At 40.9% G+C, this 21084-nt stretch overlaps 1 long non-coding RNA gene across 1 annotated transcript; it reads left to right on the top strand.

Annotated features, from left to right (window-relative positions):
- The first annotated feature begins 1806 nt into the window (after positions 1-1806).
- On the top strand, positions 1807-20838 carry LOC125271188. The gene is made up of 6 exons (XR_007185529.1): positions 1807-1922; positions 2082-2147; positions 6788-6948; positions 7164-7279; positions 20309-20404; positions 20514-20838. It is a non-coding gene; the product is annotated as an uncharacterized LOC125271188 (long non-coding RNA).
- Positions 20839-21084: the final 246 nt, after the last annotated feature.

The raw sequence follows: 21084 nt of genomic DNA, 5'->3' as shown, positions 1-21084 counted from the left end.
GTGTATATTGCATATATATATATATATATATATATATATATATATATATATAGACCTAGCCTATAAAAGAAATCTAAGTAACCAAATGTAAAATAACACTGCATGGTTTTCACAGTATAAATTAATAGATTAATGCTTATTAAAGATAACTATATCCAGAAGAAGCGCTGTGAGTGATTTTCTCTTTGCATTTTGTTGTTTGATTAGCATTGATGGCACAATCGTCAGAAGGTGACTGCTGTCACTTTAAGACAATAGATATTAAGACGATTTTCTCCCAGCTGTTCATGTACACTTACGATATAAACTGCGTTTAAGTAGCTAAACACGCTCCAATCCGGTCATTTTAACATATTTGTGTGTGTATTTGATCGTTTCGACGTGCACCTGAAGCCCAAAGTGTAATTTGTTTGCCTATTTGCTAGTTGCGCGCCGCACACACAATTCAGCCTGAGGAACAGCGTCTCTTGCGCGGATTATTGTGCTTTCAGCGTTTAAAACGTTGATAATAATTATCAAACCTTTACTGCAATTTAGCAACAGTATAAAGACAACAATCACCGATTGTGCTGATTCTGACGTTAAGTTTGGGTTTAGTGAGGAAGGAACGCGCACAGCTGTGAAGAGAATGAAGATGTGCTAGACGAAACGTGGATAGTGGATAAACGCGATCTCTCTTCTGGATTGCGAAAGCAAAAATGCACCATAGACAAATGTCCTAATATTATTGCATACAGACACAGCTGGCGACTCTGGCGAGATAGTATTCGCAAGATGTCTATATAGCAATAATAAATGTACGTGTATTTTTTTTTTTCATAATTTCTCCAGTACCGATAGCAGAACCGTTAACGTCAGAGATTATCGATACACCGGTCTTTCAAAATTTAGCCTCGGGGCCAATTTAATACCGGGTTTCGGCACCCATCCCTACTCCTATCACAGTCATAGATAAAAACTTCATAGGCTTCATTGCTGATGGTGCGAGAATGAAAACAGAAAGTTTGATATGACTCTCTGTTCTGATGATGAACACATTAAAGTGATTTAAACGGTTTCAGAGAAACAAGAAACGTGAGTCAGAGAACATGTGATATTGCTGCAATTGAACAGAGGAAGAGATTTGTGTAAGTTTGGAAGTGGATTTAATAGGTTTGTAATGTTGAAACAATGAAATGAGCTGGGATTGAATTTTAATGTAGATCTCTTTTTTGCTACACAGGTTAGATTACTGACTTCAGGATTTTTTGTGTTGAATGATCATGGGAAGAACTCAACAGACACAAAGCAGTTTTCAGAGTAAAGTACACACTTGGCAGGTCTTACATTTTAGAAAATAAAACCTCAGATGAACAACAGCACAAGACATATCACGTGCCAAAATGCATTTAAATGATGTCTAAACATTCTGTTCCTACAGTATCTTACAAATCAAGAGCATGTTCTAATGCCACATCCTATTTACTTACAAACTGAAACTATTCTGTTGTGAAATGCTGTTAAATTAACGTCAGCAGTTTTCATACGTCATCAGAATTGTGCTGAATGATCATTGGAATGAACTCAACAGACACACAGAAGTGTTCAGAGTAAAATACACACAGCTTATATAATGGAAAATGGCATTCTTTTAAACCTGGAAGATCATTCAGCACAATCTTGATACATAAAAATAGACTGTGCTAAGAAATCATCATCATGTTTGTATTTATTTGTTTCAAACTAACAGCTAAGATGTTTCCTGTGTGATTACGTAAGATAAGTTAAAGAAGAGAAGTTTCGTTTCCAAAGAAAACGCCCTCATAAGTGTGTCAGTCTTCAGAGGGAAACCCTTTAAAACCAACAGAGGATCTCACAGTCATCACATCAGAAGAACATCACACTTCACTCGAAAGCATAAACCTAATGAAATTGCAAACACAGTAAGTAGACAATTCTTTACATTTGGCATCAAACTCCTGACACAAATCAAAATGATACAGTGATATTTTTTTTTTTTTTTTTTTTTAATGAGAATGTCACTGAAAGGAGGTTTTGACAGCTTTAGCTCACTTCCAGGTGCAAATTTGTCGCCAAAATAGGTAGAGAGGAGTCTGACATCAGCAGTGCTGTTGAACCTGTGATGATGCTCTGCACCACTAGAAGGGGTAAGATTCATTTTCATATGAAGATAATGAGACAAACTTACAGGATCCAGCCAATAATGAGCTGGCATTCGGACGTAAACAAGGAAGCCTGCGCTGAGTTCATACAATGGTTCAAATTTGCTGAAAAAAGTTGTTATTTTTGTAGCTGTTGCCCATTGTGTGTTAATGCATTAACTAAAGTTAATTAGATGAAAAAAGACAAGACACACTTTAAGTTGGCTTGAAAAAGCTGGTCCAGAAAGTTTGAAGCAGTTTTAAAAGTTTTCAGTTTGAAAGTTTCAGTTTTAATTTAGTAGTTTAGATAGATAGATATAGACAGAGTCAGGGTAATCAAGGTGGTTGCAAGGGTTTTGTTATGTGGTTGCTATGATACTTGGGGTGGTTGCTAGGTGTTGCTATATGGTTGCTCGGGTACTCGGGGTGGCTGCTAAGGTGTTGCTATGCAGTTGCTTGGATACTCGGGGTGGTTGCTAAGGTGTTGCTATGCGTTTGCTAGGGTACTCGGGTGGTTGCTAGGGTTTTCAGACTGGTTGCTAGGATGTTGCCAGGGTGATTTGTGTGGTTACTAGGCGTTTGCCCTGGTGTTCTGGGTGGGTGCTCAAATAGATAGATAGATAGAATTAGAAATAGTACATAGAATGGCAGCTTCATTGAGTCTAATGGGCTTCCGTAGTTTAAAGGTGCCCTAGAACGTCTTTTTAAAAGATGTAATATAAGTCTAAGGTGTCCCCTGAATGTGTCTGTGAAGTTTCAGCTCAAAATACCCCTTAGATTTTTTTTTTTAATTCATTTTTTAACTGCCTATTTTGGGGCATCATTAACTATGCACCGATATTTAGGCTGCGGCCCCTTTAAATCTCGTGCTCTCCACCCACGGAGCTCGCGCTTGCCTTGAACAGCATAAACAAAGTTTACACAGCTAATATAACCCTCAAAATGTATCTTTACAAAGTGTTCGTCATGCAGCATGTCTAATCGCGTAAGTACAGTATTTATTTGGATGTTTACATTTGATTCTGAATGAGTTTGATAGTGCTCCGTGGATAAAGCTAACATTACACACTGTTGGAGAGATTTATAAAGAATGAAGTTGTGTTTATGAATTATACAGACTGCAAGTGTTTAAAAATGAAAATAGCAACGGCTCTTGTCTCCGTGAATACAGTAAGAAACGATGGTAACTTTATCTAAAGGCAGGTCGTCACCTCAGATTAGCCTGTCATTAATAAGACTTATAAAGATAAAACAAGACTGAATTACTCTTATAGTTCAGAGACATGTTCAGTCACGAATCAACAATATCAAGCTTTGGTCATGACAATGCCAAGCTTTAAAAGCCTGTGTGGGGATCAAACTTTGGGAAGGAACAGAAAATACAAAGAACCAGGTATGGCTTTCACTTGATAATGTCACACTTGTTGCTGAAACCCTCACTAATATTTGCTTATTGTAAACTGATTCGAATCAGTATATTGCATATAAAATTGCTTATTTTCTCTGCAGTGAAAAGACCGAGGATAGCTGAGGATTTGCAAAAATATTCCCTAAACTTTTCAAAGGACATCATGAAGGCAAGTCAAGCATTACGAGGGAAGGAGAAAATGCCCTATATATGGCAAATTATATCAAATGTAGAAATAATGTCTATGACTTGTGTAACAGCTGATGTTTAACTTAGTTGGAGTGAGATTGATGAGATGAATTGAATCAAACCTAAAATGCAAATTATGATATTTTTGCTATTGCTATTTTTGCTATTTTTATATTTATGATATACTTAAAACACATCACATACACTATACATATGACACAACCTTGCATTTTTTGTGTGTGTGCTCTTGCTGCACATACACACTATACATACATACACGTATACACATACACAGGTGTATAAAATCAAGCACCTAGGCATGCAGACTGCTTCTACAAACATTTGTGAAAGAATGGGTCGCTCTCAGGAGCTCAGTGAATTCAAGCGTGGTACCGTGATAGGTCGCCACCTGTGCAATAAGTCCATTTGTGAAATTTCCTCACTACTAAATATTCCACGGTCAACTGTTAGTGGTGTCATAAAGTGGAAGCAATTGGGAACAACAGCAACTCAGCCATGAAGTGGTAGGCCAAGTAAAATCACAGAGCGGGGTCACATGCTGAGGCACACAGAGCGCAGAAGTCACCAGCTTTCTGTAGAGTCAATAGCTACAGACCTCCAAACTTCATGTGTCCTTCAGATTAGCTCAAGAACAGTGCCTAGAGAGCTTCATGGAATGGGTTTCCATGGCCGAGCAGCTGCATCCAAGCCTTACATCACCAAGTGCAATGCAAAGCGTCGGATGCAGTGGAGTAAAGCACGCTGTCACTGGACTCTAGAGCAGTGGAGACGTGTTCTCTGGAGTGACCAATCAGAGTCTGGGTTTGGCGGTTGCCAGGAGAACGGTACTTGCCTGACTGCATTGTGTCAAGTGTAAAGTTTGGTGGAGGGGGATTATGATGTGGGGGTGTTTTTCAGGGGTTGGGCTTGAACCCTTAGTTCCAGTGAAAGGAACTCTTAATGCTTAACATACCAAGACATTTTGGACAATTTCATGCTCCCAACTTTGTGGGAACAGTTTGGGGATGACCCTTCCTGTTCCAACATGACTGCGCACCAGTGCACAAAGCAAGGTCCATAAAGACATGAATGAGCGAGTTTGGTGTGGAGTCCTGACCTCAACCCGACAGAACACCTTTAGGATGAAGTAGAGCGGAGACTGTGAGCCAGGCCTTCTCACCAACATCACTGCCTGACCTCACAAATGCTCTTCTAGAAGAATGGTCAAAAATTCCCATAAACACACTCTTAAACCTTGTGGAAAGCCTTCCCAGAAGAGTTGAGGCTGTTATAGCTGCAAAGGGTGGGCCAACTCCATATTAAACCCAAAAAATGGTTTTATTCTGACAGTTATGATCTATTCTACACTGGTTGTTCTTAATTTGTCTTCCAGGAATTATCTTCTGTTGCTTCCAAAGGGCAGTAAATGAAAAAATTATTCATATTCAGATTATATCCGAAGGCATTTAAAGACCCACTGTGGTGAAAATCAAGTTTTTAAAGTTGTTTATATGTCTATGTGTTTTTAATATGCTTTTGTTGGAAACTTTGTCCTCGTCGAAGCAGAGACCAGGAGACATTGGGATATCTTTCAAGCAGAAGTTACTCTTTATAGTCATCCAAGTCTAACTAAGGCAGTGTACTTGGTAGTTCATATACATTCAAGGGGGAGGGATACATAGAGTAGAGGTATGGACAATCTAAACAAAGCATGCCAATGCAGTGCTGGAATCAGCCTATTCCCTACATTTCCCAGCCGTGATCTAATCAGCATAACTGTGTCATTCAAATGCATAGGTGCTAATCCAATCAGTCTGACAGTATCGCCCATACCTTTACATTATCATAGAGACAAAGGCACCGCTGTATCTTGAGCTTGTCATGCCAAATGGTCAGGAAGTGCATGAAGACAAAAGGTTAATGTCACAGACACACCTGGGCTGCCTGCCTTGATCTCCTTAGAATGTCATTATCTTTACCTTAAAATGTAAAACACAATGTACTTCACCTTAGTAATTCATGTGAGGTTATGTCAGGATGTAGGATCAGCAGATCTTAAACAGATTCTTAAATTTGTAATCCTTCACTTTAAGAAAAAAACATGTGCAAATTCATAAGTCAGCACCATTGCTGAGTATTTTATGTTTGAAACCGCAGTAAACCAAAAACATGCGGTTTGCAATCAGTGGTGTTTGTGACGTCACAGACTACCTTGTAACCAATCACAACAATGTGCTGGCAGGCTTTATCATATCATTAACTATGACTGCTCTGAAGTAGGAAAGTCTCGTGAGAAGCCAGGTTATCCCGGTATATTTTCTGTTAATATGAAAAATTGTGTAGATTTATGGCTAAAGGCTAATAATATTAATTAACAGAACCATCGCAAGGGCTGTGCATAGTGTGAAAGAGCATAGGGGCTCACGCCAAAGTAAAGTGACAGCTGACTTGAAGTAAAGCCAATAAAGTTCATATTTTTGTCCTTTGAAATATTTTAATAGCCTACTATTAAAACATAGCTAAAACAATATTGCTCTGAGCGTGTGACTGTGATTCTTGTGCATATGTCAGTCAGTGTTTCCTCGCACGCCAAGTTCTGAGAGAAATATTCAGTCCATTATAAATTTTAGCCTAACTGATAACTGATAAGTTCTCATTCAGGGATGTGCATTTGTTTCAGGTACGGAGAAGGCATGGGCGCCTGGAGGATTTCATTCATTTTTTTTTAAATCTGAAAACTAAATGCAATGAATTTGTCAAACATCCATTTAGCGCATGTTCAGAGGAAAACAGCTGAGTGAGTGGAGGCGGGGCTAATTTGCATATTCATTGATCCGTGTATATTAAATGAGACAAGGGTGTACAAGCTATTTTAAGGCATTAAGACATTTTTTTTTTCACTTGAATTTTTTTAAAAATATGTCATTTTGGTGATCAAAGATAAGTTTTAAGGAATAAAATAATTGACTACAGGGGGACTTTAATGATGATGGATTTCAACAACCGTAGAAGAAAATGGCTCTAAAATTACATGTCTTTTGTCTTGTAGATCTTCAACGACCCCATTCATGGTCACATTGAGCTGCACCCCCTGCTGGTGAAGATCATAGACACTCCTCAGTTTCAGAGACTCCGACACATCAAGCAGCTCGGAGGGATATATCTGGTGTTTCCAGGAGCTTCTCACAATCGCTTTGAACACTCTCTTGGGTAAAACTGGATTATATAATATTTAGAGGTGTCTCATATTTACTTCGGTTAGGAACAGCAGTGTACCTTATTCTCTTAGAGAAAACTCTTGTAAACATTCAAACGAATCTCAATATCTTTTTATTAATTCTATTGATTGATTGATTGATTGATTGAAACTTTTAAATGCCAGATTCAGTGTTTTTAATCATGAAGTGGTGTTGTTTGTGTGTTAGTGTGGCGTATTTAGCAGGTTGTCTGGTCAAGATTCTTCATGACAATCAGCCGGAGCTCAAAATCACCAAACAGGATTTCCTGAGTGTTCAGATCGCTGGACTGTGTCACGACTTGGGTGAGTAGCACTGATGTTCACCCAGTCAACAGTTTGATCTCACCATGAGCTCCCAGGATACTCGTGATGTGGTCACAATGTGAGGTCACCGTTGAGGCCTCATACTATGAGCTTACACACTGCAAAATCTAATTAGTAGGACTTACTTAATAAAGCATGCAAACCGATTGCCTCGTGTTTGGCATACTGAATGTTGACGTCTGTGTGACTCAAGCATGATCAACAAGATATTGTTACAAATATAGAGTGATTACATCAGCCAAATTAAAAGTTTCATAAGGTGTTTATGACATACTTGTTAGCAATAACATGTATGTTATGAATTGGAAGCCCAATTGTTTAATTTTGCATGAGTGGCACGCAAATCACCGTAAGCGCTTTGACCAGCACACTCCAAAAGTGTTAATATTTGCACAAGCCGTTCCTATGCGACACTGATGATAAAATGTGCGACCCATTAGGATTCTATTGAGGATAGTAAAACGCTATGGAGAAAGTCGAACATGATCTAAAACAGCCATTAAAATGACTGATGAAAAGAGGGGAAAACATCATCCTGCAAGCTTTTTAAACTCATGAAGACCACAGTTACTAGAATTTATCACATTCTGTTGTATTTATTGTGGCAAATTTTGACTAGTTGTAGAATTTATAATAGATAATCTGTTAAGGAAATAGATTTTTCACTAAAGATTTATATTACAGCTGTGGCATGTTGTAGCTATAGTTTCTAAACTGTGTTGCTATTTTTCATAACAAATGTTATAAAAAGAAAGAAAGAAAAAATGGCCTGTAATTGTATCCTTATTGTAACAAATGCTATAGTTAACAATTACAAGAACTGTTATTTTAAGGCAAGTACAAGTTAGAAAGAGCTTTAAAATATGGACCTTCTTGAATTTTTCTATAACATTTACATTTGCATAATAAATCATCTGCTAGTGCTAGCTACAGCCATGGGGGGTCTCTGACTAAATACTGGTATCTAGTGGTCAAAAGCAATAGTCAAGTCAAGTCAAGTCAAATTTATTTATATAGCGCTTTTACAATTGGTAATTGTTTCAAAGCAGCTTTACATATTAGAAGCACAGAAAAAAGGGAAGTGGTTAAAAATAAGCTGTACAAACAAGCGTGGTAATATGTAACATATACAAGATGGTGCTACATTAAGCCAATGTCGGCTGACTCCCAGGGGTGGAAAAAACCCCCTAGGAGAAAACCCAGCGTGGGAAAAAAGTCCTAGGAGGGAAAAAACCCCTTGGAAGATATATATAATATATGTAAATGGATATGGAGATCAAAATCTGAATTATACATTTTTATTATAGAGATTAAAAATAGATTATATATATATATTTGTAAGCGGATACGGGGATTAAAAATCTATGCAGCCAGAACTGGATCTGTAGGCCCATTGTCTCCTGGGCTACGTTGTAGTCAGGTCCAGACACAGGTTCTCCATCTGATCTGGATACGGCCTGGATCCAGCACCCGGCAAACCTCGGGATAAGCAGAGAGACAGATATTAGCGTAGATGCCATTCTTATTCTGATGTACAGGTATATCTAGTGTTATAGGAAATGTTCTCGGTTCCGGCCGACCTAATTATTGCAGCGTAACAATCCTTTAACGGATTTGAAAAATGTTAATGTATTGATAATGTGTTATGTGTATGCAAGAGCAAAGAGATGTGTTTTTAGTCTAGATTTAAACTGACAGAGTGTGTCTGCTTCCCGAACAATGCTAGGAAGATTGTTCCAGAGTTTAGGTGCTAAATAGGAAAAGGATCTGCCGCCTTCAGTTGATTTTGATATTCTGGGTATTATCAACTGGCCTGAATTCTGAGATCGCAATAAACGTGAAGGACTATAATGCATTAAGAGCTCACTTAGGTACTGGGGAGCTAAACCATTTAGTGCTTTATAAGTAAGTAGCAATATTTTAAAATCTATACGATGTTTAATAGGGAGCCAATGTAATGTTGACAGAACTGGGCTAATATGGTCATACTTTCTGGTTCTAGTAAGAACTCTAGCTGCCGCATTTTGGACCAACTGTAGTCTGTTTAAAAGCCGAGCAGAACAACCACCCAGTAGAGCGTTACAATAATCTAGTCTTGAGGTCATGAATGCATGAATCAACTGTTCCGCATTTGTCATTGAGAGCATATGTCGTAATTTAGATATATTTTTTAGATGGAAGAAGGCGGTTTTACAGATACTAGAAACATGACTTTCAAATGAAAGATTGGTATCAAAGAGCACACCCAGGTTCCTAACTGAGGACGAAGATTTAATGGAGCACCCGTCAAGTGTTAGAGAGTATTCAAGGTTTTTTCGTGAGGAAGTTTTTGGTCCAAAGATTAGGATATCAGTTTTTTCTGAATTTAATAATAAGAAATTTCTTGTCATCCAGTTTTTAATGTCAGCTATGCATTCTGTTAGTTTTGTGAATTTGTACGTTTCGTCAGGGCGCGAGGAAATATAGAGCTGAGTATCGTCAGCGTAGCAGTGAAAACTAACACCATGCTTCCTAATTATCTCTCCTAAGGGCAGCATGTACAGAGTGAAAAGCAACGGTCCTAGTACTGAGCCTTGTGGTACTCCATACTGAACCTGTGATCGATACGACATCTCTTCATTAATTATTACAGACTGATAACGGTCAGATAAGTACGATTTGAACCATGCCAAAGCAATTCCACTAATGCCAATATAGTTTTCAAGTCTTTTTAAAAGAATGTTGTGATCGATAGTGTCAAAAGCAGCACTGAGATCTAATAACACTAATAGAGAAATACAGCCACGATCGGATGATAAGAGTAGATCGTTTGTAACTCTAACGAGAGCAGTCTCAGTACTATGGTACGGTCTAAATCCTGACTGGAAATCCTCACAGATTCCATTTCTTTCTAAAAAGGAGCACAGTTGTGATGAAACTGCCTTTTCTAGTATCTTTGACAGAAAAGGTAGATTCGAGATTGGCCTGTAATTTACTAAATCTCTCGGATCTAGTTGAGGTTTTTTAATAAGAGGTTTAATAATAGCCTGCTTAAAGGTTTTTGGCACGTATCCTAGTGTTAACGATGAATTAATTATATCAAGAAGTGGACCTACGACCTCTGGAAGCATTTCTTTCAGTAGTTTAGTCGGCATTGGGTCTAACATACATGTCGTTGATTTTGATGATTTGATAAGTTTAGATAATTCTTCCTCTCCTATAGCGGCGAATGATTCTAGTTTTACCTCAGGGACACTACAGTGCACTGTCTGAAGCGAAACTGTAGACGGTTGCATGTTTTTAATTTTCTCTCTAATATTATCAATCTTGCAAGTAAAGAAGTTCATAAAGTCATTACTGCTGTGCTCTATGGAAACGTCAGCAGTTGAATCTCTGTTTCTAGTTAATTTAGCCACTGTGTCAAATAAATACCTAGGATTATGTTTGTTTTCTATTAAGAGATTTGAAAAATAAGTAGATCTAGCATTTCTTATAGCCGTTCTGTACTCAATCATTTTTTCTTTCCACGAAAGGCGAAAAACTTCTAGTTTTGTTTTCTTCCAACTACGTTCAGCTTTTCTAACAGCTCGTTTTAGAGCCCGAGTGTGCTCATCATACCACGGCGTTGGATTAGTTTCCTTAATCTTCTTTAGACGTAAAGGAGCGACTGCATCTAATGTGCTGGAAAAGAGAGAGCCAATAGTTTCTGTTGCAGCATCGAGTTCTTCTAAGTTGTCAGGTATACTAAGGCGATGAAACTGCTCGGGGAGATTATTTATAAAGCAATCTTTAGTGGTAGACGTGATGGTTCTACAATATTTATGGCTGGGTGGTGGTTTTGTAGCCTTGGCTAATTGTATTATACACGAGACTAAATAATGGTCTGATATATCATCGCTCTGCGGTAGAATTTCAACAGCATCAATATCAATACCATGCGACAGTATTAGATCTAAGGTATGATTACGACAATGAGTGGGTCCTGACACGTGTTGTCTAACTCCAATAGAGTTTAAAATGTCTGCAAATGCCAATCCAAATGCGTCTTTATTATTATCTACATGGATATTAAAATCACCAACAACAAGGACTTTATCCGCAGCCAGTACTAACTCTGATAGAAAATCAGCAAATTCTTTGATAAAGTCAGTATGGTGCCCTGGTGGCCTGTATACAGTAGCCAGCACAAATGTCAACTTACATAATGTTATATACAGCACCATCACTTCAAAGGAGTTATATTTGAAATTCTTTTGAATGATTCTGAATATATTACTATAAATTACAGCAACACCTCCCCCTTTGCCTTTCTGTCGAGGATTGTGTCGATAATCATAACCTTGAGGACTAGATTCATTTAAAGTAATGTAATCGTCTGGTTTTAGCCAGGTTTCTGTCAAACACAGCAAGTCTAGTTTATTGTCTGTGATAATTTCATTTACAATAAGTGCTTTTGAAGAAATAGATCTAATATTCAGTAACCCAAGCTTTATCATTTGTTTATCTGATTTATCTGTGATTTTCATTTTTTGAACATCAATTAAATTTTTACCCTTAAAAGGTTTCGGAAGTTTTTTGTATTTACTAGTTCGAGGTACAGACACAGTCTCTATGTGATATCTAGGTGAAAGAGTTTCTATGTGCTGTGAATTATTTGAGTTCTGTGACGTGAGGCGGCTAGCAGACGGTCGGTTTAGCCAGTTTGTCTGCGTCCTGATCTGGGCCCTGGTTTGTCATGTTTCAGCTCTAAGACTATTTGCCAAATTTCTAGATAGAAGAGCAGCACCATCCCGGGAGGGATGAATACCATCTCTTTTCAACAGATCAGGTCTGCCCCAAAAGCTTTTCCAATTGTCTATGAAACCTATATTATTCTGCGGACACCACTTAGACAGCCAGCCATTGAGTGATGATAACCTGCTAACTATCTCATCACTCCGACGAACAGGAAGAGGGCCAGAACAAATTACTTCTGCTGACATTGAATTTGCGAGTTCACACACCTCTTTAATGTTAATTTTAGTGATCTCCCACTGGCGAAGTCAAACATCATTTGTGCCGACGTTGATAATGATTTTAGAATATTTACGTTTAGCATTAGCCAGCACTTTTAAATTTGCTTTGATGTCAGGTGCTCTGGCCCCCGGCAAACATGTGACTATGGTGGCTGGTGTCTCTATTTTCACGTTCCGTGTAATAGAATCGCCAATAACTAGGGCACTTTCAACAGGATTCTCAGTGGGTGCGTCACTGAGTGGGGAGAACCTGTTTGATGTTCTAATCGGAACGGAAGAGTGGTGTTTGTTCTTGCCATTATGCCGCCTCACAGTCACCCAGTTAGCCTGCTGCGTGGCTTCTACAACCGGAACCGAATGTGCAGTGTTTACTAGGCTAGTCGCATCCAAAGCAGTATCTAAGGCCCTTTCATTCTCACTATCCTCAATTAAAGTTTGGATGCGTGTCTCTAATTCTGAGATTCTTTCTGTCAGCCTGACAATATCCCTACATTTATCACATGTGTAAGTCTCACTGCTGACAGAAAGAGCTAAGCTGTACATGTTGCATTTAATACACATGAAAATCGTTGGACATGACTGACCGTGTGTTTGATGAACGCCGTCCGAAAAACTGCAACGCACACGGGACTCGCTGGCTGGATGTCTCGGTCGCTTGCCGGTGCCTGGGGCAAGGGTGATGTGCGGGACGCTGTACCTCGCGGTGGATCGATGAATGCCGGGCAGCAACGTCTCCACAGCTTCCCGATCTGGCGAGGACAGATCAGAATAACATACATCGGATAAATCAGCCATTAAATCGACAAGGAAGGTTGGTTTAGAGGAAAAAAGAAAGTAAACGGTAGCTAGCAGGCTAGCGGGCTATGGCTAACACTAGGTGATTACGCCGGTGGATTGCTAGTAATAAATCGTTCCGTTTAGTAATACTATGCAATAGGTTAAGTAATCTAGTGAAAAATAAGAAAGTTATATTATGTGAATAGGAATAAAGAGAAGGATTTAGGATAAACTCCACGAAGCTCCGAGCGTAGGTCAGACAGCAGGCAACAGCGTTGAGCAGCGTTGAACCGGAAGTCCCGTTCGGAAAACCATAATGAGTTTCTCTCTAAACCTAAAACAGTGAAATTCCTAATAGTGATTTCAAATGATGTTAATGTTTTTCTCTCTATAGTCACACAGTGCATTTATTCAGCAACTACAGTCAGAAACAAAGAAGTTGAGATCCATGTTTGGATTTATTACGGTTCATATCTGAAGGTTTGATGGCAGATTCAGTCACAGTAAAACTCGTGAAGGAACAGACGGACTGAACGACACCTTCATTTGACCAGAATATCTCAATGGAGATCGATAAACTCACGTGTTTATCAGTGTTTTCAGATCATCAGCAGTGTTTTCACAGTGTAGAGAATGTATGCACATGGTTGCCAGATTGCAAAGATAAAGTAAAACTCAGACATTACATGTATCCTTTTTAAGAGAACATGTTTGGGGGATTTAAACTCTTGACATCTGGCAACCGGCCGCATGAGGGGTTGTGAAGGCTTGTTACTAATGCAATACAACTGAAATGTCTTATAAAGTTTAACCGATGGGCCAAAATCACAACAGTTACTATAAGAGAATCAGAAATCATAACCTGATAAAATATGTATAGAATATATAATCGTGCAGCCCAACTTTCTACAGATTTTTTCTTTCAGTGTGATCATTTTTGGATGTAATGTCTCTTTAAAGCAGCATGCTGTGGTAAAGTCTGATGAACGGTCATGTTCCCTTTCAAAGGCTACACTCTAAGCTGCGCTTTATTCAGCGCTATGGGAACGTCTTTTAGTCGTGACCAGCTGTGAATATATGTGTAAAACAACATCAATGAAATTGACCTATATTTATAGCCTTGCGTGACGTCATTGGAATGCATCGTAGCGAGGCTATAATTAGATGATCCACCTGTGCATCAGCAGGTCTTTTGTCTTCAGAGACCATACTGTGAAGTGTGTGTGTGAAGCAGCTCTGCTCAAACTCTTTCCTTCCTTCATTACTTTGTTAGGAGTTAGATTTGACAGGCAGTGCGCAGAACTTTTTCTCCCTTTGTTCCTTTTTCAACCCTGTCTGACAAGTGAAAATTGAACGCACATATATGATATATATTATATATTTGAGAGAAAGTCATCGCTGAACAAAGCAAACGGTGTGTGTCTCCGTGTTCGCGGTCCATCTCCGAATCGGACACACACCAGTATTGTTTTGTTTTTTTGGGGAAGAGCACGCTGCCCGTGCGTTGTAACAGGGCGAGTGCGAGCATTGTGAATGTTCACAGTTAAGTGCTTCGCGTTCGCTTTGCTTCTTTCAAAGGGGTAGCACCCACAATGTGATCGTGGGGCTCGCGGCGATCTGGCTGAGGAGCGAGAGACGGGTTTATTGCTCTCACTCTCTCTCCGGATCGCAAAGTCCTTTACCAAGACCGATGCGTGCTCCGGCGCTTCTTCGGTTCGGGCAGAGGGCAATTTAGTGTTTTCCATTGAAATGGAATATGAGTTCCGTCTCGGAGCGTTCCTCCTGTGATGATAAAGCGAAAGTGAACTGCTCTGGGCGGTCATTCAAGCAGTGACACAAGCAGACCCCAAACATTTCTAATATAAATGTGTTTTGTACCCCTGACATCGACCCGATCGACTAACGCGGGTGCGAAGACACGCGTTTTATGATGCTGCCTCAGATCGGAGAGACGCTTGCATGCTATCTCTCCCCTGGGGGCGCATCATCAGAGGCGTTTCACAGCGAGTCGGTACTGTGCTGTACACAATGGCTGTGTTACAGGCATATCAGACTCGTCTATGAAAGTTTTAAGCACAGCCTTTCATTCAGACCGTGTTTACTTGTCTGGTAATTGGCTGCATTTAATTCTGAGGAATTTATTAAGTGAAATGGCCTTATGATATGTTTATATTTATATTTAATTATATGATATATAATATGCATATATAAGCAAAATAAATAGGTTCTCCATGACGTTAACTCGTTCATGGGGAAACCTTATTTTTCTTGTGCCTTTGTGCCTTCAATGTCAACTTATTTGACTATTGTGGGTGCAAGGGCGTGTGATTTAAACAATGATGCTCCAGTTTGAAGAGATGCTTGCGAGCTATCTCTTCTCTGGAGCTCATAGTCACTTAAAGAGACAGCACTCCCCACCAAGCTATGCACAATAACATCCATACTGGTGGGAAGGTGTTTTGATCAGTGTATCAGACTGGTACTGCTGCACACTATGGCAGTGTGGACCAGGCTGACCTGCTAAGAAGGCTGTGGCGAGTTGTGCTTCCCCTTATAAATCTAGGGACCAGCTCGTCACGTTCAGCAGCCTCATAATATCTAACACCCGCCCCTTCTCAATATCTTCACATAAACCCTCCTTCCCTGCCACCTCTGGAGCAGCGGGGGGCAGCGGTTTTCAGTGACATGTTAGGTGTCCCGTTGATTTCTGTAACATATCAGGACGTGGAACATCTAACATCCCCTCAAGGGAAGTATCAAAATTAGTGCCCATTTCAGAGAACCTGGCAGCATGGAAACTACTGCCAGGGGTGTCTGTGTGGGTTCTAAAGACAGTAGAATTAGGATACAGAATCCAATTTATTCGTCGTCCTCCGCGTTTCAACGGTGTGGTCTCCACTACCGTGAAGCCGGGGCAAGCGACTTTACTGTCATAAGAACTGCAATCTCTGCTGGAGAAAGGGGCCATAGCGCATGTTCCCCCTCTAGAGAGAAAGTCAAGTTACTACAGCAGATACTTCTTAGTTCCCAAGAAGGACAGGGGGCTGCGTCCAATCTTAGATCTCCGAGGCTTAAACCGTTCAGTCAAAGCTCTCGAGTTCAAGATGTTAACCATAAAAATGATCGTGTCGCAAATCCAACATCACGATTGGTTTGTCACGATCGATCACAAGGACGCATATTTTCACATAGAAATATTGCCACAACACAGGAGGTTCCTGAGGTTCGCTTTCGGGGGCAAAGCTTACCAATATCGGGTTCTTCCATTCGGCCTAGCCTTTGAACTACATAGATGACTGGCTAATACTAGCACAGTCACAAGAGATGGCATTACAACACAGGTGTCGTACTAGCCCATCTAGTTTCTCTAGGGTTGAGATTAAACGAGAGGAAGTGTTCTCTGTCCTACCCAGAGAACGACATATTTAGGGGTCATATGGGATTCGACCATGATGCGGGCACGATTGTCTCCCGCTCGAGTCGAGACCATTCTAACCACCCTGAACAATGTCAGGCTAGGCCAAGATTGCACTGTTCTGCAGTATCAAGAAATGTTAGGTCTCATGGCATCAGCGTCCTCGGTGATTCCTATGGGCCTCTTGCACATGAGACGTTTCAGTTGTGGCTCAGAGCCGAGAGGTATTGTCTAGGCAATGCTCTATGGTAAATAAGGGCAAGGGCACGTGCTGAGTGCTACGTGCCCTTTCTAAAAATCCATGTTTATGGTAAGTCACGCGCTAATGCTTCGTGCACTTTCTAAAATCCATGTTTATGGTAAGGGTTACGCGCTGCGGCTTCGTTCCCTTTCTATGTGGCTCAGACCTCGGTTCTTCACCCTGGGTCCCACTCTAGGTGCGTTGATGTTGCAAGATGCCAACAACAGACGCTTCCCATATGGGCTGGGGAGCGGCCTTAGGTGGCCGTCCAGTCCAAAGGGATATGGTGAGGTCATCATCTCGATTGGCACATCAATTGCCTCGAATTGATGGCTGTATTTCTGGCCCTGAAGTACTTCCTCCACCAGTCAAGGGGTTACCATGTCCTAGTACGGGTGGACATTACTGCGGTAGCCTCTAATATGAATCGCCAGGGTTCCTGTTCCTGTCCCTCATGGCGATTTATATCCCCAGATATCTGTCCAGACAGAGCATACCGATGGGGGAGTAGAAACTCCACCCGAGGTAGTCAAATCTGGTAAAGATTTTATGAAACAGATGGACCTCTTTGCCCTAACAGGCAGCGCAATGTCCACTCTATTTCTTTTGGAGTCACCCAGCTTCCCCTGGGTCTGGATGTGATGAGCATATGTGGCCCAGAATGTGCCTGTATGTGTTTACTCTGGTTTCTGTGCTCCCAGGAGTTCTAGCCAAATTTCGCCAACAAGTGACTTGCCTCTTTTCTGATAGCGCCACGTTGGCTGAATTGAATATGGTTCTCAGAGATAATATCTCTCCTCGACGGCTCGCCTTGGGCGATACCGAGCAGGAGGGACCTTCTGTCTCAGGCGCAGGGGACAATATTTCATCCCTGACCAGAGATGTGGAATCTTCATGTTTGGCCCCTGAGGGGAACCAACAGAGGGACACAGGGCTTTCACCTGAAGTTATCGAGACTATTTTAAATGCTAGAGCTCCCTCTACTAGAGCAAGTTATACCAACAAATGGGGTGTCTTTGAAAGATGGTGTACTGCACACAATGCAGATCCAGTAAACTGCCAAATTGCTACAGTTCTGGACTTCCTGCAGGAAAAGTTATCGACCGGTACATGCCCCGCCGCTCTGTTTGACGGGGTGCCTTTTGGGCAAGCATGTCCTGCTTTCTCGCTTCATTCGAGGAGCTAGGCGGATTAAGCCTCCTTCTAGAACCAGGATCCCTTCATGGGACCTAGCAATAGTCCTAGAGGGCCTGGTTGAGACCCCCTTTGAACCGTTAGAGTCAGTTTCTGACAAGCTGTTAACTCTGAAAATGGTTTTTCTTATGGCTATAACTTCTCTCAAGAATTGGGGATTTGCAGGCTCTGTCCATTGTGCCATCCTGCTTAGACTTTGCCCCAGGAATGGTGAAAGCTATTTTGCATCCTCATCCTGACTATCTGCCCAAGGTTCCTTTCTCGAACTTGCATCTGGTCACTCTTGAAGCCTTCTGCCCTCCGCCGTTCCCAACGCCGGATCAGGAGAGACTTCACAGACTGTGTCCAGTCCGTGCTCTTCAGACTTATGTCCACCGCACCAGCCAGTGGCGTAAGTCAGAGCAACTGTTTGTTTGTCATGGCAGCCATAACAGGGGTGCAGCCGCCACGAAACAGACCATGTCACTTTGGGTGAGAGATGCTATTGCCCTTGCTTATGAGGCGCGTGGTCATACTTCGCCAACAGGCATCAGGGCTCATTCCACCAGGGAGTTGCCTCTTCTAGAGCTTTGGCGGGGGGCGCCCCCTTACAAAATGTTTGTGATGCGGCAGGTTGGTCCTCTCCGCACACATTCATAAGATTTTATAGTTTGGATGTTCATGTCACTCCGGGCTCTCATGTCCTTGAGTCTACATCACAAGCTAGTGTCTGAGACTCTCTGTACTTTGTGACAAACTTCACAGCCAGGAGGTCCGGACACACAGTGCGGTGGCGTGGGTATTCTCGTTCCCAAAGCGTTGTATAAAGCGCAGCTTAGAGTGTAGCCTTTGAAAGGGAATGCCCCGGGTTACTTCACTGTAACCCTGTTCCCTGAAAAGGCGGCAACGAGAAGCTGCGCTTCTTTGCTGCACTGAGATGTACCTGGACTGCTCTTCAGATAAAAAAATATCTGCTGATGCACAGGTGGATCATCTAATTATAGCCTCGCTACGACGCATTCCAATGACGTCACACAAGGCTATAAATATAGGTCAATTTCATTGACGTTGTTTTACACATATATTCACAGCTGGTCACGACTAAAAGACGTTCCCATAGCGCTGAATAAAGCGCAGCTTCTCGTTCCCGCCTTTTCAGGGAACAGGGTTACAGTGAAGTAACCCGGGGCGTTCACACCAGCTGAAAACCACAGACAAAGGCTGCGTCCGAAATCGCATACTACATGAGTAGGTACTACATTTGAATTTGAACGTACTTCCCGACCGTTAAAAAGTACGTTCTATATAGTATGAATATGGGTAGTATGAATGGAATTCGGACGTACTACATCCGCCATGTTAATGTTGTCACGTGTCATGCGTCGTCACAACAGCGCGAAAATTTAAAGGGCCCGCTATTACTCCGCTTTCATCAGCAATGTTTTTATTAATGCTTACCGCCTTCATCAGTGTTTTAACGTCGATTCAATCAACAGCTCAAAGGAGGCGTCGGTCAGCTGCTCGCAGATCACGTTTTCTTCAACAGCTTGTTAAATATGTCAAAGTATAATCACCTATTTAGCTAGCAAATTTTACCTCAGAATAAAAAGACATGTCTGTGAACATCACTACAGAGGCTGATTTGGAGCAACGAAATTAAGTCATTTATATGCATTCATTCATAACAATAAAAATACACAAGAAACAAAAGACATGAATCAAACAAACTTGAATACATATATTTAAATAATGTGTAGATAGAGAGAAATACACAACATAGCCTGAATATTATATACAATACATAAATACAATGATAATACTATATACATATTCTTAAAAAAAACTTTTTATAAACTGAGCCCTATAACTACTGCCTCCTGAATGTTGCTGTCCGTTAAGTTTTCTAGTCTCATTAAACTGCTTAACAACGAACGTCTCTGTTAAATAAAACATTATTAACAAGCTGATGAAACGTTATCTCGACCTGTTCGTTAGCTTGATGTGCTGTCAATAATAATGATTAAACATCTTTTTACAGCGAACTCTCAAAATCTTCTCATGGATTTACATTGTTTAAACTTTCAATAAGTCAGCCGTTTACTTATATTATGTTAAACAAGTGCAATTTAACCACAAAAACACAGTTTTTCCCTGAGGTACTGAAGGACTTGAAAAGAGCTGCATATCGCCGCTTTCCGCCATTTTCGAATATGAAGAATGGGGTTGACCTCTAAACCCAATATTTGTAGAGAGGTCACAGACAGGTCACTGGACGTCAATGTAATGTCAGGAAGACATGGTCAGTTGTCAGATATTGGTTCAAAATCGGGCATTGGGCAGACGTCTAATTTTGATGTACAGCATGTGTATTAATGCTTGAATATGTCATAGTCTCTCTTTGATTTCAGGCTCTTCTATGATAGTTGCTGTTTCTGTGGGTTTGATCCTGCTGGCTGTGTGTTTAGCGCTCGTGTTGCTCAAAATAAAATACAACCGTAAACATGGTGAGACATTCAAGCTACTGCATTTTTAATAAATCTGAGTTTGTCGCCCTCTGCTGTTCAGAAATACACACACAGATTAACCTCACACTTTCTCTGCTTATTCACACAGGCATCGGTTCATCGACTCCAGCACAATTACCCACAATCCCCTCTGATTGGCTCCTGTGCACGTCTGTCAGTTTCCAGAAGCATGAAGAGTCTCTCAGTGACGCTGCTCTCGCCTTCAGTAATGAGGAGATTCACTCGGATTACACCACGGTCATTTACCACATTGTGCCAAATTCATTTTAGTTCAGCCTAAAGAAACTCTGGGCTTATTTTACACCATCACACTGATGTTATTACATGCTATTCTGCTTCAGCTCTCTATCCATTGCTAAATTACATGTATGTGTTTGTATGTATATTTAAGTGTTTAGTTAATAAAGTCTTGTTCGTGTCACACCTATAGTTGTTTCTAGTTCATGCTCATATACTGGAGTCCCTGATCATGCAGATTTTGGCTACACGCTCTGATTAGAACTGTAGAGTAAGAAAGATATTTCCCTTCCCCGGAAATGAACATTTCTTATAACAGTCACTGGCCCTCATGGCCAAATCAGCCCCGAGCCCAAAACCACGCTGTGTTTCCTCCCTCGGGCCAGAAGCACCGCAGATCTTGACTAAAACCCGCCCGTAAC

This window comes from Megalobrama amblycephala, linkage group LG7, assembly GCF_018812025.1.
Source record: "Megalobrama amblycephala isolate DHTTF-2021 linkage group LG7, ASM1881202v1, whole genome shotgun sequence".
Lineage (NCBI taxonomy): Eukaryota > Metazoa > Chordata > Actinopteri > Cypriniformes > Xenocyprididae > Megalobrama > Megalobrama amblycephala.
This window is presented reverse-complemented; position numbering and strand designations above follow the sequence as displayed.